This window comes from Diadema antillarum, unplaced genomic scaffold (genome assembly GCF_040938485.1).
Source record: "Diadema antillarum isolate AM-2024a unplaced genomic scaffold, OU_Dant_1.0 seq00000053_RagTag, whole genome shotgun sequence".
NCBI lineage: Eukaryota > Metazoa > Echinodermata > Echinoidea > Diadematoida > Diadematidae > Diadema > Diadema antillarum.
The window spans coordinates 399,667-415,087 of NW_027271161.1; positions in this window are offsets into that span (position 1 = coordinate 399,667).

Consider the following 15,421-nt stretch of genomic DNA (forward strand, 5'->3'; position numbering starts at 1 on the left):
TTAGTATCAAGTTGATGGTATCATTTTCATGAAAACTTGATTTATGTGGAATTCCCTTTATATTTTTTCTATATTGTTGTCCATACATGACGTCATAACCTCTAGTAGTCTCCTCATCCAGCGGTTCCAACACCAAAATTTTAAAAATTCATAACTTTTGCATCGATTGTCCGATTTTCCTCAAACTTTCACTGATGTGTTCTGATAATGTTGCTGCTGTCACTCAACATCACTCACATTATTTTCTTTTTGGGTTTTTAGACCCGATCTGTGAACCCCGGTATCCATAAAATATTTCCCATCTCCTCCTCACTTTATTCACTCAACGGTCATGGTTTCCCTTTTTTCATTCTGCTTCAATAGGCCTAGAACAATGTAGAACTAGAGTTTAATGGCGTGGGGTAGGGGTGGGATGTATCAATATGAGGTTGGGGAGGGGTGTTCCCTCTTCTTCACACAAACACATTCACTCGGGAAAATTTATGCATATTTCTAGAATTTCCATATTATAATTTTATGACTTTGATAATATTATTTGCACTAGATATTGGGTTGTCCACTGCTCAAACAGATCCCCGAATCCCTTTACGTGCCCGCTGTTCTTCTTTACTCATTATTAGTGTGACACAATGTGCCTGTTTAATACCGTTCATTTCACTAATAATTTCAATAATCTATAATACCATGGGTATACGGGTAAGACACATCCGTCCTGTTGTTTTGTATATATATATATATATATATATATATATACATATACATATACATATATATACATATATATATATATATATATATATATATATATATATACATATGTATATATATATATATAGATAGATATAGATATATATATATGTATTTATATATAATTATATACGCTCCGTCAAGAATATCATGACGCCATGCAACCATTGCATGCGCCTCCACTAAACCAATGACATTATGGGTAAGCCTGAACACTTATTTTTGACGTCATGAATAGCCAGATAATATGTGCGGAAATGAGAATGAAAGGTTTTACAACGAAACTGTCATCAAACCACATAATACTATAATGTAGATGTTTATGTATGACGAACTACTTATAGATGTTACAGAATCCTCTGCCACCATTGTCGCCAGCTGCTCATGTGCTGAAACCAATTTCAGGTATCACAACTCGTCATTGCTTATTTCCACATATAGAACCGCTAGAAAAAAAAGTAATGCGATGGCCAATCATTTTATTTTCCTATTATGCACTGGGTTTGTAATATAGTATCTTCAGTAAGAGTACAAAAACCTCTAGCACGGGTTGGTGAGTAGAGATAGAATGGTGCAGAACTTCAGGAAAATCTTTGCTTTAATTGTGAATTTTTGTTTTAGTATTGCTTTTGTGTTGCATTTTCATTTTATACATCACTTTTGGCAAAAAAAAAATGTATGTGCGTATAGTTTCTTTCTTCTTCTTTTTTTTTTCTGGGGGGGGGGGGGGGGGTGGGGGAGGAAGGGCAGCCCCAACCCCCACCGGCTGCAGCTCCCCCTGTACGATAACGTATATATGCGAAGGCACTTACGGTTCGTGCGTTATCATACGCACTTGAGTCCTTAAAACCAGTTTATTTTCAAGTGTAGGCCCTATATGTTTTATGGCCTGTCGTATCTCTGATATCAATCTGTGTGCCTTCATTGTCCTCGGACTTTCCCCTTTCATAACGCGATCGTGTTTCTGGAAAGAAACATGCCTAGTTCAATGGCTGTAGTCACACTCGGTACGCTGACTTCTGGTGAGGGTGATGAGACCAATAAACTCTTACAGGCACTGAGGTAAGATCTCTTCACAAAATGCAACTCGTATATTCGAAGTTTGATTGGCATGACAAGATGTAAAATCGTGTACGGATTATTGAAGGTATAGATATTTTAAGATAGATAAAAATAAGTCATTAAGTAGCTCATAATGATATATTAGTTGCTGCTCTAGAGTTCCAGGTTCAACTGTTCTATTTGGTTTACTGGAGTGAAAACACGCAGATTCAAATAACTATTAATAGACTTTAGCCCCGATTTTAGCCTGGTGAGCACATCAATTTACTATCCAAATGTATCTACTATTTGCCTTAGACATTTTGTGGCGTTGATGTCGATCTAGATATAAATGATAGGTTTTCTGGTTAAAAGAAAGAGTTATTAATTTGTCCCTTATGTTATCCATGCTCTATAACATTTAATCGTCACATCTCATAGTGCAACATTGTTTGGGCAACTTCAAAAAGTCATACATTGACAGTATATTACTTCTACAAAAGAAAGCCATCCGTAAATGCACTAACTCAGAGTATCAGGATGACTCAGATCTTTATTGTTCGCAGAATTAAACACACTCAAGGTAAATTACATTATTTTTTATGTTGCAAAACTCACTTTTTATGTTTCGTTTACACAACGGCCAGTTTTCATTTTTTCTTTTCTCATTGTTTCTGTTAAACAAGAACATACACTCTTATCCAACAATCTGATAGATTTCTATTACAATGATAATGCTAAAACGGTGATGGCTCTGAAATCTGTCAGACACACCGGACTCGATATTTGGAACTCTCTTCCATGTGATATTCGAAATATATAAAGTCGATGTACGCTGTCAAGAAAGCTGTAAAAGCGATGTTGCTCTTTGGATAATAGGGATTTTAATTGTAAGTGAATTGTGCTGTACACGAAATTCTTTCGTAAAAACGCCGCATTGAATAGTTTGATACGTAAATATGTAACCAACCACGATAATGCTGGCATATCCAATGCTGTTCATTGTTATACCCGGGTGAGAAAATATGTTGCCATGCGTTGCATATCAGTGATCCAGGCGATATAACTTTGTTTGTGTAAACCGAAAGCAAACCAACCTCTCATTCCCTTTTCTCTTTTGTTCTATCCTATCTTACATGCAATCAATCCCTCATTCCTTCCTGTTTTCTACATGCATTATGTATAAGAGCTGCAAGCAAATCAAGTCCTTCTGTATTATTTGTATTGATACGTCTTGTGGATACACATTCGAAGCCAGTGGAGACAAAACTACTTCGTAAATAACTTTGTATATGGTACCAACAATGTGTTTACAGTATGCACATGTACATGCATGTAAGCCTATGTGCATGTACAATTCGATAATGCAAGAACCAATAAATCAAATCAAAATTATAAGAGATAATCAAAAAAATCTTGTGATACATAATCAAAAAGATATTGTCGCCATGTCTCAAGACATTTGTAATTAAACTGTCCAGAGTGGAACATGTTTCATTGCTAAAGTTACCGATAAACAAAATACCTTGCAGTATAAAGTTGACAATTTCAATGGGATGTGAGGCTGGTTTTGGATAGGCTCGTTGTAATGTCGCCTCTATACACAAATTCTTGCCGGCGGCGGCATCGATCTATACGTGATGTCTAACCGTGTCCTAATTTTCACGATGGATCAGTAACAAACATAAATATCATGATATTATTAGTTACCTCCTGCTTGTTCACGAAATACGGGCAAAAAAAAATATCTACGGTCTGGTGCCATATTCCATGAGGCCGGAGGCCGAATGGAATATGGCACCAGAACAAGACCGTAGACAGTGGCGGATCCAGAGGGGGGCGCAAGAGGCGCACGCCCCCTTTTATTTATCGTTGAAAACAAAATAAATAAAAAGAAAAAAAATGAAATGAGACCCGGAAGTGGCACCAGTAATATTAGTTGCGCCCCCCCCCCCCCCCCTTTACAGAAATCCTGGATCCGTCCCTGGTAGATAATATTTCCCGTATTTCGTGAACAAGCAGGGGGTAACTAATATTATCAATTACGTGATTGACCAATAAGATTACAGAATTCACGATCACTAAAAGATAAATATTCATATCCATTAATTTCCACCCTTCCTTCTCCATCACCATCCCTCTCCCCATTACCTCTCATATCCCCACCCCTCATTTTCTATACCTTCTAATTCCTCAGTCTCTCTTTTCCTACAGAGATACCTCACCGTTATAAATGCTATGTTTCGATGACCACTGAACAGGACATTCGAGATTTATAGGCATTGCAATAAGTAATTGTAAACCCCTCGCATAGAAAGTATTCGAGTTCCTCTCGATCAAGAAAGAAAGTAAGATGCATTCACATCTATGTATACGAAAGCCTCAGTGAAGTTTTTGTCCGGAAACTGGAGTCTAATTACATAGCATTATTGTGCATCTGACTAACTCCAAAGTGTATTAATATGTGGATTCATCGAATGCAGAAAAAAGAAATGATATCAAACACTCAACAAGTATTTTAGGAAAATCCATCCAAAAGCTATCATTTATCATAATTTCTTTCACAGTTTATCAGTAATCATCCTCTGTGCGTTGTTCTTCAATTCCATGACGATCGTCGTCATACTGCGCACGCGCAGCCTGAGACAAAACCCCCACAATTTGCTGATGTTGAACCTCGCTGTGGCAGATCTGGGCGTGGCTCTGGCTAGCATGACATTCTCCTTGGCGTCTATCTTCGACGAAGGAAGATTTCTGGAGTCGCACAGGGCAGTATGCCAGGTAATAACAACAAGAACAACTACAAAGTTATCACTTATTTAACACGCTCCGCTGTACCCTTTATACGGGAATGGAAAATGAGATGACAAGTGCCCTTACTCAATCTAAAGGTGAAATGTGAACGTGTTGTATACCTTGGAAAGTATTCGCATGATTTTTGCTTTGGTACAAATGATAGCTATCATGACAACATACGTGCCTATAGTATATTCAGTCATATACAATAATTTGCTGCATAAGGCTTTGTACTGGTCCGACTGACCACAAGATGACCTCATGATTATAGTCCTCTTCAAATCTCTTTTTGCGGGAATACTTTTCCTCTTCGGAAGAGTTTCCGAGAAAACTTATAACATCGCCTTCAGTTTGTTTTGATGATATATTATACACAGAAAGTACTTCTCTTCAAAGGGATGCAGTTAGGTGAAGTGGTACTTTGTCATGATAGGATAGGCAGCTCGTCATTTGAATGGATGTGTGTGTGTGTGTGTGTGTGTGTGTGTGTGTGTGTGTGTGTGTGTGTGTGTGTGTGTGTAATTTTCGTTGGCTTCCTTACAAGCTCCAAAGGCAATGTTCTTGTAGGTTGGCAAAAACTAAAACGAACAAAATAAAATGCAACAAACGGAAAAGCACAATAATCACATGTTCACTTTAAGGCAGGAAAATGATCGGCATCTAATTGGCGACAACAACAGGCGTTTATCAAACACGATTTCAGGTGGCGTAACCATGGTAACCGCATGATTGGTGGAATAGAAGATATAGAATGTTTTTGCACATCAATACAAATGGGCAAATATCATGTAGCAGATGTCACGACAATTCAAAACACTTTGTTGCTGAACATGAAGTAGCGTTTCCACTGATTATATAGCTTTTGCATGGTACATTATTTACTATAATGACGTTACACTCCCCACTAATTACTAGTATGTCTCCATGCAGGCTCAACACTCCAAAAAACGAGAGTGTGATGGTGGCGTCTTTTATTCGGCATACATTAAGGAGTTGTATCGTCCCTCTAGGAGTTGAACCCCGGTAACTATATGCATAAGCGATTACAAGGGAGATATCGGATATGGATGTGTTATACTTGTATCATCAAATCTAGCCACATTCAGAGTGACTTATAGAACTGTACATGTAATTCATGGCAAGCACTTTTACAAAATGACGCGATGAACCAGCGGAATTCGCCCACTTAGAACAGCAGAAATTAATGTCCAATTTACGTCCGGGTAAGGAAAGTTTGAAAAGCAGCAGCTGAAACATTTTCAGCCAAGGGGTTTGCAATCATTTATCCATAAGTAAAGAAAAATGCGTTAACTTCAGAAACACCGGGCTTATTAACCCGTTGTGTGCTTTAAATGCCATATTAATGGCACAGAAAAAAAAACCTCATGGCATTGTACACACAGTCCAAAGCAAGGCTCTGGCACAGAAAAGGTTAACTGAATGGGGGATCACGTGCTCACTGCTACTTTAAAGGGGAAATCCAGCCCAGATATAAGTTAGTCTAATAAAAAAAACCACTAAAATCTTACGAGGTCAACGGTAAAAATTTGACTGAAATCAGATGAAAAATAAGAAAGTTATGACATTTTGAAGTTTTGCTTATTTCTGCAAAACAGCTCTTGTGTAGTGGATATGAATATGCAAATGAGTGAGCTAACCATGTCACACCTTCTCAATTTTCCATTGATCGTGTACAAAAAAGAAATGACGAAAATTCAATCTTTCTGTCATTGAAGTCTGAAACATGATATTATTCCTGGTTGAATAACTTCAGAATAGTGATCAGTTAGATATACGAGAATTTGAGAATTTCGAGAATTTCGAACGAAAAACTGGAAATTTCAAAATTTTATGTACAAACTATATGGTAACTTATGGGGGGATGACATGCTCACTTTTCCATTTGCATATTTATATTGACCGTTGAAGAACTGTTTCCCGGAAATACAGCGAAACTTCAAAATGTCCTAACTTCCTTATTTTTCATCCGATTTCAATAAAGATTATACCGTTGAACTCGTAATATTCTACTCTTTCTTATCAGACTAACTTATATTTGGACTGAATTTTCCCTTTAACGAACGTGCATGCGAAAAGTTATTGGAAGAAGTGATTAACGTATTCCGAAGGATGAAACGAAACTGTATCCTCATTTTTAAGTTGATGAAAGAAAAATTCCGTAGTTATTCTGGAGTTCCGGAGAGAGTTATCCGGATTCGTTCAATCACTGTGTAGATACGCTGCAATACAAAAGTTGCTCAAAAGACTGAAAGATATGGACAACAAAACTCAAATTGCATTCCCTCACGAGTACACACATATATATTTTTCTGACTGTACTTCCCACACTATATATCCTTACGAGTCATGATAATTTGGTGTCGAGTTAGATGAATATGAGGCCCTACATCTCAATGTCAAGTGTGTTTGTTGACTGTGACTCTGTATTTGAGTGTTAACGTCTGTGTCTGTTTTGATGGCATTCATGTAATATGGGTTGTTTTGACAGCGTATATTTAATGCGTGTGCTTCGTGCTGACATTAAACAAACAGTCAACGAAGATCGCATATTTGGTCCGTGCATATTGCTGGGTACACAGTTCACAATCATAATATGGAATGATAACGGCGATTAAGCAGCAAAGCTCATTCACGCTAAGGGTAAATTCATGTATTATGAAGGCCAAAACCAATTTCTGGTACAAACGTGTGAGAACGAAAAGGAAAGCTCTGCTTTGCATGTAACAAATTTAATTGTCACGAACATTTTGGAACTCCGCTGAACGAGGCACGTTGTTTTAACATAATTATATCAACATTATAAACATTAGGACTGTCTTGCTTCAGCAGATAACATGCAATGTTGTAAACAATCTTTAGAGTGCGTTCCAAAGACTGTATGTATAAGACTGCACCACGTACCATGAAGAAGTGTCAGTGTAAACCATAGTGGTGTTGTCAGTCAACCCGCACGGGAAACTCAGGGATATACCATCTCGTTATCATAAAGGTCTCATGCTTGATATATCATTCTTTGGATATTTTCCGCCCCGTATGTTCGATGACTCACTGTTTTAAAGGCAGATCGCATTTGAAGTAGAAATGATGAATAGTGCTAAGATACCCACGTATCGAAACCCATCAATAAGTGTACATCCTATTCAGGCTTTTTCAATGTAGGATCTACTACGTAGATCTATAAAATCTATTGTATTATCATGGCGTAGAGAGGTTCGTTTGCTACTGTTCTCCATCCATGCAACATCCCTTTCTTCTGTCATCGCTTACCGAGAGTGGTTTTCGCGTTTCAACATAATGGCATCAAAACAAGACAATGCAAATCCAAGCAAAGAGAAAAGGAAATATCAAGCCATTTTCCCGACCTATGAGCATTTCCCTTTTTGGTGACCATAACTAGCAGTCTCTATAGATAGAAAGTTCCCTCAATCTTTTTAGCGAATTAGTAAACGATTTGTTTATCCGTTATGTAGTGCTTCAGTTAGTTCAGTAAGTTTGCCAATTTCGCACTGACATGGAGGACTGGGCCCTTTGATGACCTGAAAGTTTCACCGAATATTCCGTTTGTCCCAACATTATCACGTCCTCAATACGATTATATCCATGCAATAATGCAAGACATCGCCATCTTCTTGCGCTATTTCAAAGGACCTTGTCCTTATATGTTGTTATAATAATGTTGAGCCCTTCTTCCATAAACTTTTCGCGCTTTTTAAACCTCACAGAAGGGCTCAGCGTATAATAATGCTATTACAGTGACGTACTTCCATGTGAAAGCTAGATTCGTATTGAATTGTAATCTGGTAATGAAACATGATAACGCTTCGTAATGTCTCTCACACGAAACCTCGAAACCATTCCTCCAGTTGCAATGTAAATCACCTAACAACACATTAATCATAAGCATGTAAGTAATGTCTTCCACCTTGTTTTGATTTAGTTTCGTTTTTGTTTTGTTTTCGTCTTTGCTTTTACACACACACTCAAGACAAATTAAAGCCACGTTCATTCATTTCCCTCTTCAAACGACAACCAATCGCAGGAAACCTTTGTCCATTTTTCTTGGTCATTTTGCGGTCCATCCACTTTCCATCAATCACAAAAAGACAACTTTTCGGCTTGTAGTCCTGTGAGTCTCTGTCGATCTGAAGACCACAGGAAATCGTCTGTTACTAAAACCTGTAGATAAATGTAAGAACGTAAGAAGGTCGCTCATATATAATGTTTACCGATGTCATTTTTCGATTATATTCTGCAGGCTAATGGTTTTTTCTCGACTGGATTTTCATTCACCAATTTCCCACTGATATTCTCTATCGCCTTCGATCGATTCCTCATTATCGTCTGTTCGTCGCGTCGATCCCCGCCAAAACGACTTCGCATCGGCCTCATGATCGGCATGTCGTGGGCAGTGGGTTTTGTCGTGGCTACCATGGCAATAACGGGCTGGCTAAGCGAGTTTAAATACAACATATACACCAAACACTGTACACCAGTCTGGACTAACAAAGGATTTCGAATCGGCTGCGTGGTGCTGAATTATGGCATAATCGTTCCCTCACTTGTCGTTTTCTACGCCGTCATCACCTTTTACCTAAGGAGGGAGGGGATACGTCTCAACAGCCACGATGTTACAAGGTCCACATTCACTCTAACCTCTAGCGTTCCTTCCGCTGATGTAGACCGGTCACGCAGTCAGGTATAACCTACATGAATTCTTTAGCAAATCCTGGCAGAGTTAAAGCTAGATTAACAGCAAGAAAATTCAGTGAATGCAGAAATATTGATAGAACACGTTAGTGACGTTTGAGGCCAATCAGACAATCCGTCCAGAAGTTGTGTCGTGTAAAGTTTCGGCTAAATACACACAACGCCATTGCTGGATAAGAAGACTACAACAGTTTATGATGTCACAATGGTGGAAAGAAAAGAAAGGAAATATAAAGAGATTTCAAAATACTTTCACTTTCTGTAGCGTTATGACAGAGCATTGTACTTTCTTCCTTCACAAGGCAGATGGAATAATACCCCCACTATAAGTCGAGGGATCAAGTAATTTGCGCAAATATTGAATTGCCCTTTAATACAAGAGAGACTGTATACAATGCTGTATATGGAAATTCAGTCAGTACAAGTTTCGGCTCATTAATGTTGTCAGGACTACAATTCTAAACTCACATGAGCATTTAATTGTTACTAGTTATAATATGGCAAGGATAGTGTCAGAACATGTCCAAATTTAAATGATGCTTATTGACTGAACATAAATCTTAACGTCAGCACGACCATTGACAACGAGTGATGGTTTCTTCACAGATGAGTGTAAATTATCTTGAGTATGTTATATTTGCTGGCTAGTAATCTTTCGTCTAGACATCGCCATACACTATACAAGGGGTAAAGGGGTGTACGATACATAGGCAATGAACTGAACGAACTTTATTTAACGTTATTTGTCATTTGATGACTGAACCAGGCTGGCGCTACCATGTACACTGGTGTTGATGCCTCGCTTTGCTCCTCTGAGCCCTCGGTTACGAAGTAGAGAGTCAAGTCCAGCACCCTTTTCTCCGAGTCCCGGCACTCTCTTCTTCACATCTCTTTTGTAAGCTTATCTCAGTCGTTACCATTAATGTTGGGCCGACAGTGTTGTAGCTCGGTGACTACAACATCGTCTGGCAACTGTATTTTGTGCTTTTCTCACATATTTGTTTCTGCTTATATCTCACAGACCATTGATCAGATGGAGACAGCGGCGTCTGCATCCAAAGATGATTCATCCTTCCACAATGTTGAGGCAGATCACCATGGCAACAAAGAGGATGATGCTCCCGTGCCACACGTCACTGCAAACAGGAAAGCAGACTGGAGGATCCAACGCCGACGCCACCGGGCTCACAGTCGGGTTGCAAGAGTGGGTGAGAACATAAGCACCATAGAATGAGTGCAACGTAGATGAAATTAATGAAGTAAAGATGAGAGAATATATAGTACAGTTTGTATATACCCACCTTCTGCTGTTTTTTTTTTTTCGGTGATGTTATGCATAACAGTTGCGCCAACAATATGAGCTTCAAAGACAAAATAACAACAGGATATCGGTTAACAAACATTATTTTAGTGCTCCTCTTCCATCGAGACTCACATTTATTTTTAGCAAACTTTTTCTTTTTTTTTAAAGCAAATCTCTTCATGTTCATTCTGCTTTGGATGACATATAGAAAATTAAAGGTAAGCTTCAGACACCCGTCATCGAGCGGTTTATTCAATTTGTTTCTTGTTTTTCAAAAGCTCGACATGAACGATTTTGACCAAAAAAAAAAAAAATGCTAGCCTATTGAGATTTTACTCAACGCAAATTTTACGTCTCTGTAAAGTCTGAGGTACAACTATTCATTCATATACTGTTATCCTTATAGGAGCTGTCCTCGTCTTCACTAACATCCTGTGCTGGACGCCATACCTCCTGTTCCATTCAAAGTACATCCGGGTGACCGAAGGACACTGGTTTGGCGTGTTCACCATGTGGTTGGGATACTGCAACTCTGTTCTGGACCCCTTGGTATATTCGTGTATGAATCGACGCGTGCGCGCTGAGTTGTTGAAGTTGACTCGCCGTTTGCGGTGTTGTGGGCTGAAAAAAAGCTTAACAGTAGCAAAGTGAAAGGTCATGAAAATATTTAGGCCATAATGTTTACTTGTTCATGGCAAAGAACAATCTGTTTTCATGAGGCAGTAGTCCATTTTGGAGGGACTATTGAGCCATGTTTTGTACCCATCATCATGCACTGAAATCTCGAGGGACAAAAGACAAGCGTTGGTCTGTTATCAGCAATCTGCATATTTCTTTGCAACCATATGGGCAACGATGTACTTGTTTATTTAAATAGTATGTAATGTCGTGATCAAACCCAAGACAGTCAATCAATAATAATAATCTCTACATGAATAGCGCCACCGTAGATTGTCTACCAAGTGTGAAGCATTTTATCGCCTGGTTGACATGAATATATTGATCGTCTTTTGAACTACTGAACATTGTAAAGCAAACTGTTCACGTTTTTTTTTAATAACAAGATCTTTTTTTTCTTCTATTTTGTTTGCTTCACAAGAAAAGCAAATGAAACACACTACCTCGTGTTCTTGCAAGGACAGTCGGAGATTCACCCACGTATGTTGGCCATTTTCAATTCTTCTTGAAGGGGACGTGCTTTTCTCAATTCCCTCCAACTTTACTTTCACTATCATATATCTCTTGGCAGGAACATGTTTCCCCGGCACGTTTCATTGATAGAAAGCCAAGGTATGGATGATAATGCCTAACCCATCAACAGGTCAAGTCGTTGGGAAATTTTGCTGCAGATAATTGTTATCATTATTGTCACAATTAACTCTTACTTTCACTCTACATCTTATTATAGTGGAGAAAGGCTAGATGAAACCGATTGCATTCATCACATGAGCACAGAATTAGACAGGACTTTCAGAAACTTTCCAATTTCAGAGAGAAACAGGAACTATGGAGCTCTATAAAATATCACGCCAGTCATCATGTATCTATTCAAGAATCAGAGGGAATCTCTCCCTGAATATAGGCTTGCGCTACACAGTATGATACGAAATATATTCGATGAGGTCAAAATATCTACGACCATGTCCATCTGAATTAAAAGTAGAATAGGTGGTCTGGCAGATCGCACAACAGAGAAACCAAAACAAAAATTGCAAAAGCAGGAAGCTTTTTCACATGCTCTCAAATCCAACGCAAACCATCCAGAACACTGTCCAGGCTGAGCTCTTTCAACGAAATCCCCTAGGCACCTGGATCTAGTGATGACGTAACAGTCTCATCAGAGATGTCATACACAACAAACTCAACGTACAGATTACCGAGGACACAAAGCGATCAAATCAAATTCAAACATAGAAGAAAGAGATTAAGACCAACATGGCCGCAACGATTGTTTCAACAGCTACAACGAATAATCAAGAAGGCCAAAGTGACGCGGGAAAGAACAAACCGTGCGCTGGTGCCATTATTGTACATTGTAGATGTCCAAAAAAAAAAAATTCTATGTAGACCTATATATTTACACACGATTTGTAAATTTGTGGTATCATACAAGATATGCAACTTTGTGGTATTGTAAAAGATATGTAAATTCGATGGTAAATACGTAGACGTCTCTTAAGGTCACAGGAAACATGTATGGAAGAGGACCTGATGATGCAAAATGAACAGCTTCTCTACACTTGATCACATTTCTACCAGTGTCTATGCCCTATTGATATACACAGCCGTGGTGCAGATCGCCTGGTCCTGTAGGACGGGGATATCATTGCCGTGTGACCAGAATTTACGCGATCAATCGTGTAATATAAGGAGTGAAAAAGATCTAAAGCTTGATATACTAAAAAAGGGTGGCGATGATGGAATGATTGATTGGACAATGTTCGTAATTTTGAATCATGTGCAGAGAAATTAGAACCTAACGAATACGATGCATCTGATACTCGTTTTTGTCATCTACATCAAAATGTGAATCTTTTCTTGTTCCTGATATCCTGCATTCTTTGTCGTACGTCATCATCACAAATTAGTGTGATAAAGCAAAGCAATTGAGTTGGTTGTTCTATGCAAGTTCTGCGTTATTGTAATTACTGGGTCCGTGTAAAGTGTATTGGCATACTATGCTGGCGAATATGATTAATCCAGGAAGCACATGCATGGTTGCATTATCGATATAAGGGTATAAGAACATTGTGAAAATACTGAGATTACGGGTTGCAACAAAATCATACATGTACAAATTTTCCCCCTGAATGAAATAATTGGTTAGATGAATCGATTTTAGTGGCAATATCGACCTGAACGATTATTATACATTACTGATTTTCTTTGATTGATGCTTACAAAAGTGACATTTTGTCTCAAATGCTTGAACGGAACATATTATGCATTTTATACTAAATTTGAATATGTGTGTTATTTGCATATTCTTTTTTTTTCTCTCAAGTGGTCTACGATGTACAAGCTTTGCTGCTTAGTAGATCACTCTTTTCCATTGCTTCTGGGTTTTTTTTTTCTTGGTGTCTATTGCAAATGTGCATTGATTTCCTTCTATATATAATATATGATATTTATTTATGCATATATATATATATATATATATATATATATATGTATTATTATTATTATTATTATATTTCTTAATCTGTATTTCTTTTCTTTTTCAAATTGCTTGATAACATGAACCGACAATGCGCAATTTTATGTATTGATGGAAATGAAGTTGAGTTGATTTGAATTACTATTTCCTTCTGCTTACGATAGTGACATTATTATTCTTTCATGGATGCTAACAACATTACAATATAACATGGGCGTCACCAGGGGGGGGGGGGGGGGGTGCGTTGGATGCGAACGCACCCCCCTTCAGACCAAAAAAAAAAAAAAAAAAAAAATCAGTCTGCGAGCGACCTCAACGCCGGACCATAAATACTAAATATTTTTTATTTATTTATTTATTTATTTTTTGAAATTATGCATCGGGGACAAAAAAAAAAAATGTGGGCAAAAACAATTCGCACCCCTGGTTCTGGCAGCACTGCTTTTATACATATCTACTAGTATAAGTGTATTCTATACAGTGTTTACTATTTAGATAGATTTTGGACATCCTTCCCATGCTTGGTCACTTCGACGCCACCTCGCTGGTCATACCTCCCCAGTCATGAACATAAACCGACACCCTTGACTACCAGTGGCGGATCCAGGGGGAGGGGCGCACCGGGCGTCCCCCCCCCCCGCCCCCTCTTAATTTCCAAAGCGAAAAAGTATAGCTACAAACGGCAGTTTTTGGACTGTAATATGTCAAAATTTTCAAGCTCGCTCGCTCCACTCGCTGGCATTTAGTCGTAATGCCATTCTCCTGAAGTTGCTGCCAGGAATTGCCGGCAAATCCAACCGGTGCGCCCCCCCCCCCCTTTACTGCAAAAAAAAAAAAAAAAAAAAAAAAATATATATATATATATATATATGTATAGCTACAAACGGCAGTTTTTGGACTGTAAAATGTGGCAATTTTCAAGCTCGCTCGCTCCGCTCGCTCGCACTTAAATTTTCCTGATATTGCTGCCAGTAATTGCCAGCAAATGCGCCCGGTGCGCCCCCTTAATTTCGAAAGCAAAAAAGATATAGCTTCAAACGGCAGTTTTTGGACTGTAAAATGTCAAAATTTTCAAGCTCGCTCGCATTTAATCTTTATGCAATTACCCTGATGTTACTGCCAGTAATTGTCTGCAGTTGCGCCCCGTGCGCGCCCCTTAATTTCCAAAGCGAAAAAATATTGCTACAAACGACAGTTTTTTTACTGTAAAATGTCAAAATTTTAAAGCTTGCTCTCTTCGCTCGCTCGCATTAAATCGTTATCCAATTCACCTTGATGTTGCTGTAAGTAATTGCTAGCAGTTCCGCCCGGTGGACGGTAAAATGTAAAATTTTCAAGCTCGCTCGCTCCGCTCGCTGGCATGTACTAGTAATCATTATGCTCTCCTGATATTGCTGCAAGTAATTGCGAGGAGTTGCGCCCGATGCGCCCCCTTAAATTCCAAAGCGAAAAAATATAGTAACAAACGGCAGGTTTTTTTTAACTGTAAAATGTCAAAATTTTCAAGCTCGCTCGCATTTAATCTTTATGCAATTACCCTGATGTTACTGCCAGTAATTGTCTGCAGTTGCGCCCGGTGCGCGCCTCTTAATTTCCAAAGCGAAAAAATATTGCTACAAACGACAGTTTTTTTACTGTAAAATGTCAAA